The following is a 7,500-nucleotide window of genomic DNA, read 5'->3' as shown; positions in this document are numbered from 1 at the left end:
CAATACCAGCCAACTCACAACTATCAATACCAGCCAACTCACAACTATCAATACCAGCCAACTCACAACTATCAATACCAGCCAACTCACAACTATCAACACCAGAAAACTCACAACTATCAACACCAGACAACTCACTATCAACACCAGCCAACTCACAACTATTAACACCAGAAAACTCACTATCAACACCAGCCAACTCACAACTATTAACACCAGCCAACTCACAACTATTAACACCAGCCAACTCACAACTACAGTATCAACACCAGACAACTCACTATCAACACCAGACAACTCACAACTATTAGCCCTGCCTCCCCCCCCCCCCCCACACACACTAAACTGGGAGGGGGGTTTCCAGATGTGCATCATCTTATTAAAGCTCTACGGGTTTTCCAAAGTGTTGTTGCTCCTCTCTCTCTCTCTCAATCTCTCTCTCTCTCTCACACACACACACACACACACACTCTCCCTTTGTCTTCATCCCTTCCCCTCTCTCTCTCTATCTCTCTTCATAAATCTTTGTTCTAGGTTGGAACAATTGTGTGTCTGTGTGTGTGTGTGTGGTGTGTGTGTGTGTGTGTTGGGTGGGGGGGGGGGGGGTTGTCATTGAACCTGGCCACACAGAAGAGTATGACTTCTACTGGTAGTTTAATCAGAACCCACATGAAGCACTTATTTATGTGAATTCCTTTCACTTTACAATCAGTCTACCACCACCCTGCAGCATGGGGGTGTGGCATTCTTAATGTGTGTGTGTGTGTGTGCGTGTGTGCGCGTGTGTGCGTGTGTGTGTGTGCGCGTGTGTGCGTGTGTGTGTGTGTGTGTGTGCGGGGGAGTTGATGGTTTATGTGTTTCCCCATGCAGTCATGTGAAGCGTAAGCCACTTATCAGTAAAGTCACTTGACTTCCCAGAGACTAGTGTGTGTGTGTGTGTGTGTGTGTGTGTGTGTGTGTGTGTGTGTGTGTGTGTGTGTGAGGGGGGGGGGGGTCAGTGTTAACAGGGTGTTTAATACATAATACTCTTTTGTACAACACTAGTCCATCAGCCCAGGCATTAGCTCATCTCACAGCCCCTCTCACAGGAAGAATGCAGAGATTCACTGCGCTGTATGATAATGGTTAGTCTCTCTCACACACACACACACACACCCACACACACACACACACACACACATACACACACACACACACACACACACACACACACACACACACACACACACACACACACACCATTCACAGCCTCTTATCACACTTCCTGTAGGTACAGCGCGTGTGTTTCTGTAGTCAGATAAGATCAAGCCTGCAGAGTGTCTGGGAGAGCAGGCTGGAGAAATGATTCCCGCCGTTATTCCCAAAGCAATAACATGTTTCAACCACAGTCTCTTGCAAATGCAGAGAGCAGCGACGTGTAATTACTGCTCTGGACGGTTAAGAGGTTCATCTGGATGCTGAACCTCTCTGACATAATGCATACAGAACAGCGCCGCTGTCTGGGGCAGTTCTGGAGTACTTAGGGGGCAGCTTTTGTAAGTCGTTTTTGTGTGTATTGCGTTGGCGTGCCTACTGTGCTGTCTGTGATGTGGAGATAACCAGACCGCATCCCCACGGCGCTGGCTCTCTGGAACCAGGAAGTGGGCGAGGACCACACTCGGGGCGAGCGGACGCCCGCGTCTCCCCATGGCAACCCTCCCTGGTTACCTCAGATGGACTGTGCCGGCAGTTGATAAATTGGCGGAATTGGTTCTGGGCGAGAGGTTTAGGAGGGAGTCATTACCCAGGGATTTACAGTCTGACCACGATCTCTCTTCCCTCTCTCTCTCTCTCTCTTTTTCTCATGCTCTCTCTCCCTCGCTCTCTCTCCTTCTGCCCCTGCACTTGTGTGTACAGTCAAGTCCATTAGCAGGGAAATGTATTCCATATGTGTGTGTGTGTGTGTGTGTGTGTGTGTGTGTGTGTGTGTGTGTGTGTGTGTGTGTGTGTGTGTGTGTGTGTGTGTGTGTGTGTGTACGGCGGGGCTATGGAGTAAACAGCATTGGGAGGGGAGCTGGCTCACTCTCCTAACCCTGCTTTGATATCTAGTCAGGGTTTGGGCCGGGCTGGGTTCCTCTACTGTCTGCACCATTAGGCTCTGGCGCCGTTCTCTGTTTTGAAGGACTAAAGGTTCTCGCCGGCTGGTTCCACGGTTCCTGAGGTTAGACAGCTGCACATTATTCCCATAATGGCGGCCTCCCGCTCTGCTAAGTGGTTCTAACGTTCTTGTGTTTGAACAGGTGGGGGCTGTTGTTGTCCTCTTCATGATATGAACAAGGAGGGCAGAGAAAATGTCGTATTGACATCATTCTCCTGTTATCAAATGCGATTCCAACAAATGTCATGTTTCCATACGGCCGTCGTATCCCAGGGCAGCAGAGCAGTGAATAATTAGATTCAGCTACCCACTTAATTCCATTACTCCAGCTGATCCTTCCTGGAGAACATTCGTCATGGAGGCTCGACATGGATGTCATCCCCGCTCTAACCTGCAGGACCTGAGCTCCAGGTTGAGGAACGTGAGCTCCATGTTGAGGAACGTGAGCTTCAGGTTGAGGAACGTGAGCTCTAGGTTGAGGAACGTGAGCTCCAGGTTGTGGAACGTGAGCTCTAGGTTGAGGAACGTGAGCTCCAGGTCAAGGAACGTGAGCTCCAGGTCAAGGAACGTGAGCTCCAGGTCGAGGAACGTGAGCTCCAGGTTGTGGAACGTGAGCTCCAGGTTGAGGAACATGAGCTCCAGGTTGAGGAACGTGAGCTCCAGGTCGAGGAACGTGAGCTCCAGGTTGTGGAACGTGAGCTCCAGGTTGAGGAACATGAGCTCCAGGTTGAGGAACGTGAGCTCCAGGTCGAGGAACGTGAGCTCCAGGTCGAGGAACGTGAGGTCAGCACCTCGTTGGCTGGCTCCCTTCCTCTGCACCTTTCCAATTACATTAAAAGTTGTTCTTTCTGCGCGGGTAATTATTTTCTCAGTGTCGCTTTTAGCCTCAATAAAGTAATTTCTTCTTTCCTCCCCTCACGGTTACCCTCATATTAAGGTTGTGTGGGGAGGTATTCTTAGCAGGGAATGGTTTATTTCCCCGTGAAACCTGAAACATTCAGCTTAATTCATTTGACACAAGAGTAACAGTGTTATTTTTTGTCACTCCCAGCCCCGAGCAGAGGGGCTGGATGGAGTCATGGGCTGAGGAGGGAATTGTTCTGTTATTGCAGCTGTACAAGTGGGAGAGAACGACGGCCATTTTAGAAGCATGCGGTGTCCTCAGGTTGGAAGAGTTCCTGACAGACAGTCTCTGACAGTACAAACACTCTTCTGGCTGTGTGGATAATTGGTTTGTCATGTTTTTAATCGGCTAGCTCATTAGCAGTGTGATCTGAGCAGAGGGAGAGGATTTCATCATGTCGACCACTCTGATGAGATAGCAAACACAGTACACAGTCACATACTGACTTCTGGGTCAGGAGTGTGTGTGTTTGTGTGTGTGCGTGTGCGTGTGTGTGTTTGTGTGTGTGCGTGCGTGCGTGCGTGCGTGCGTGCGTGCGTGCGTGTGTGCGTGCGTGTGTGTGTGCGTGCGCGTGCGTGTGTGTGCGTGCGCGTGTGTGTGTGTGTGTGTGTGCGTGCGTGCGTGCGTGCGCGCGTGCGTGTGTGTGTTTATGGAGAGTGGTTTAAGGGGCTGTCAGGTCACTCTTCACACAGTCAAGAACACAGTAACTGGTCTAATGATATGAACTTCCTACAGAGACAGAAGTTTGTTTCTAAACACCTTCCTTCCTCCAACTAACATTTATATCCCTCTCTCCCTCCTCCCTCTCTCTTCCCTCCCTCCCTCCCTCCTCCCTTCATCCTCCCTCCCTCCTTTCCTCCCTCCTCCTTCCCTCCCTCCTCCCTCCTTCCCTCCCTCCCTCCTTCCCTCCTTCCCTCCTTCCCTCCTTCCCTCCTCCCTCGTCCCTCCCTCCTTCCTCCCTCCCTCCCTCCCTCCTCCCTCCTTCCCTCCCTCCTCTCTTCCTCCCTCCTTCCTTCTCTCCTTCCTGAGAGTGTGTGTGTATTGCCCGTTATCTAAAATTACAGTGCATGTTCTGTGTTGTTCTATGTGTAGTAGTGTGTAACTTGGAGTGTGTGTGTGTGTGTGTGTGTGTGTGTGTGTGTGTGTGTTTCAGACGGGTGCCCAAACGCCGACAGGACGCCACTCAGTGTCCGTGGAGTCCCAGGCGCAGCGGCAGAGACGAGAGGACAGAGAGGCCTTCCAGCAGGCCCAGAGACAGTACAGCTCCCTACCCCGGTGAGCCACGCGCCCTACGACCTCTACACCTCCCTCCCTACGACCTCTACACCTCTCTCCCCCTCCTCTACACCTCTCTCTCCCCCTCCCTACGACCTCTACACCTCTCTCCCCCTCCCTACGACCTCCACACCTCTCTCTCCCTCGCTACGACCTCTACACCTCTCTCCCCCTCCTCTACACCTCTCTCTCCCCCTCCCTACGACCTCTACACCTCTCTCCCCCTCCCTACGACCTCCACACCTCTCTCTCCCTCACTACGACCTCTACACCTCTCTCTCCCTCGCTACGACCTCTACACCTCTCTCCCCCTCCCTACGACCTCTACACCTCTCTCTCTCCCTCCCTACGACCTCTACACCTCTCTCCCCCTCCCTACGACCTCTACACCTCTCTCTCCCCCTCCCTACGACCTCTACACCTCTCTCCCCTTCCCTACGACCTCCACACCTCTCTCTCCCTCGCTACGACCTCTACACCTCTCTCTCCCTCGCTACGACCTCTACACCTCTCTCTCCCTCGCTACGACCTCTACTCCTCTCTCCCCCTCCCTACGACCTCTACACCTCTCTCTCCCTCCCAACAACCTCTACACCTCTCTCTCCCTCCCTATGACCTCTACACCTCTCTCTCCCTCCCTACGACCTCTACACCTCTCTCTCCCTCCCACAACCTCTACACCTCTCTCTCCCTCCCACCACACTCCTCTCTGCTCCTCTCCCTCCCTGGTCAGCGCCGCACCCTACGACCTCTACACCTCTCTCTCCCTCCCTACGACCTCTACACCTCTTTCTCCCTCCCTACGACCTCTACACCTCTCTCTCCCTCCCACAACTGCCTCTCTCTCCCTCCCACCACACTCCTCTCCCTCCCTCGGTCAGCGACGCGCACTACGACCTCTACACCTCTCTCTCCCTCCCACCACTCTCCTCTCTGCTCTCCCCCCTCCCTGGTCATTTATCTCTCCACCACTTCTTAACACAGTCCACATTGTCCTCTTTTTAATCGTGTTATTTTCTTATCTCTCTCTCTTTTCTTATCACTAACTTTACACTTCATGTCTGTCCTCTAATGGCTGTCTGACAGCTGCTCTGCTTCTCTCTCTATCTCTCATTCCAACACTCAAAACCAGACATTTCCAAAGCACTATTTGACTTATCTTAAGACCACTAAATGATTTTTCAGCAAAGTCTTTAGATCCCGTCGTTCAGTACAGTCAGCAGTAATGTTTGGATCATGTTAAGTCAGTGTTGACCCGGGGGGTGGGGGGCGGTGACCTCGTCACAGACCTCAGACGCCGCGCCTCGCTCCGAGCCTGAGTGAAGCCTGCCTCCCCCGACCCGCTCTCAGAAGCAGGTTTATCTTGGCTCGCCTCCCCACCCCTCCTGGAGCTGCGCTGGGGCTCGGTCCTCTCCCACTCACCCCGCGCCCCCCACTTCTGTCTGTTTCAAATACCTTCCTGTCGGAAATGTCAATAAAGCTTGACTGTGTGTTGAATGGGAGGCCTCGGGCTGATCTGGGTACAGCGTGTTTACGTTTCCCGCGACACGTTTAGAAATCGCCCTCTTACACTACATGCGACGCGAGCGTCAGCGACAAAATGCGTTCCATTGTTTTGTTTTCTATTGTTATGTCCTAACTGGACGCGAGCGACGTTTTAACTGCCCTTTTGACGCTCGCCCTGTTCCTATTTTCCTCCTGTCGCTCGCGTTGACAGGCGTTCGTTCTTTAACTGTCTTCAGTTGGGAATATAGACAAATGACGTAACAGAACAGGAAATTTAACGGTTTCAGTTAAGACAGCAAGCATGCGATGTCGCCTTCTGTTAGGACACGGTGTTAGTGGACGTGAATCAAAGACCGTCCTGCTCCCAGCTTCCATACGTCAGGAGACGCGCGGCGCCGGTGCGGCGCTGGTGCGGGTTGACTGACTGTTGAGACGATTGATCTCAATGCTAATTACACATTTTGACGTCCTCCCTCGAATTGGCTCCATGCTGAAGGCCATCAGAGTTATTTACTGATAGTATGGAAACGGATTCAACATGGAGGAATGGCAGAAGTCAAGCATGGTTTCTTCTCTTTTGTTATCGATAATTGCTACACGGCCTGTTTTAAAAAATGACAGAATATTGCATGCGGATATTTGTGTGTGTGTGTGTGTGTGTGTGGTCTGAGATGAAGCAATCCCAGTTTTATTGGCCACAGAAACAAACAAACAAACAAACAACACTGACTCCTCCAATCACAGATACTTTGGTCCCAGCACTGCGTGGTCTCCGAAGGTCTCCCGCCGGTCACAACTTCCTGTCCGCGTGCTCGGCCCATCAATGTGTGCGGCGTTACCTTGACCGGTCCACGCGGTTCCATGTCCCTGGTCATCCACATCGGTGTTATTTGATGTGGGCGTTGCATCTGTCCATACCTGACCAGGCCTGGGAAAGGTCATCGTAGCCCCCCCCCCCAGCCCCGCGTCTGTGTTCCTCTGCGTCATCTCCCAGCCCGTGTTGGCAAGGGTCAGATCGGCCAGGCTTGACTTCTGACCCCTGCGAAGGCCGACCAGAGCCGGTGGCCAGACATGACTGCTCATTACGGAGCCAAGGTCTGGCTCTGGAAACGCATTCCGAATTGAGAGGCAATAGCAGTCATCTGTATGAGAGGGAGAGAGGGAGAGAGAGAGAGAGAGAGAGAGGGGGGGGGGGAGAGAGAGAGGTAGAGAGAGGGGGGGAGAGAGAGAGAGGGGGAGAGAAGGAGAAAGAGAGAGGGGGGGAGAGAGGGAGAGGTGGAGAGAGAGAGAGAGAGAGAGAGAGAGGGAGAGAGAGAGACGGGGAGAGGGAGAGGGAGAGAGAGGGGGGGAAGGAGAGAGAGGGAGGGAGAGAGGGGGGGGGAGAAGGAGAGAGAGAGAGAGGGAGAAAGGGAGAGAGAGAGAAGGAGAGAGAGAGAGAGAGGGAGAGAGAGGGGGGGGGGGTGCCAGAAACTAAAAATCAGGCCAAGGAAAGCAACATCTAGTCAACCATGCCAGAAACCTTTTAGTCCCCCCCCCTATTCCATACTATATAGTATGCCAAAAGTTGATGTAGTATGTCCCAATACATAGTATGCCACATGCAGTATGGCAAAAATACCCACTACATCAGGTCGTATTTTGCAGTATGCAAGCCAGCACACTTTTCTGGCTATTCTGA

The 7,500-nt window shown here is 52.4% G+C and overlaps 1 long non-coding RNA gene across 1 annotated transcript in view; it reads left to right on the top strand.

Annotated features, from left to right (window-relative positions):
- The window catches only part of LOC311312768, a 24,388-nt gene that overhangs the window by 5,980 nt on the left and 10,908 nt on the right, over positions 1 to 7,500 (top strand). Inside the window, exon 2 of the long non-coding RNA XR_014630581.1 lies at positions 4,195 to 4,316. This is a non-coding gene — a long non-coding RNA (uncharacterized lncRNA). The remainder of the gene's footprint in view (positions 1 to 4,194; positions 4,317 to 7,500) is intronic.

The sequence above is a fragment of the Borostomias antarcticus genome (assembly GCF_949987555.1).
Source record: "Borostomias antarcticus genome assembly, chromosome: 9".
NCBI lineage: Eukaryota > Metazoa > Chordata > Actinopteri > Stomiiformes > Stomiidae > Borostomias > Borostomias antarcticus.
Note: the sequence above shows the minus strand (reverse complement) of the source record. Positions and strands in the feature narration are given on the sequence as shown.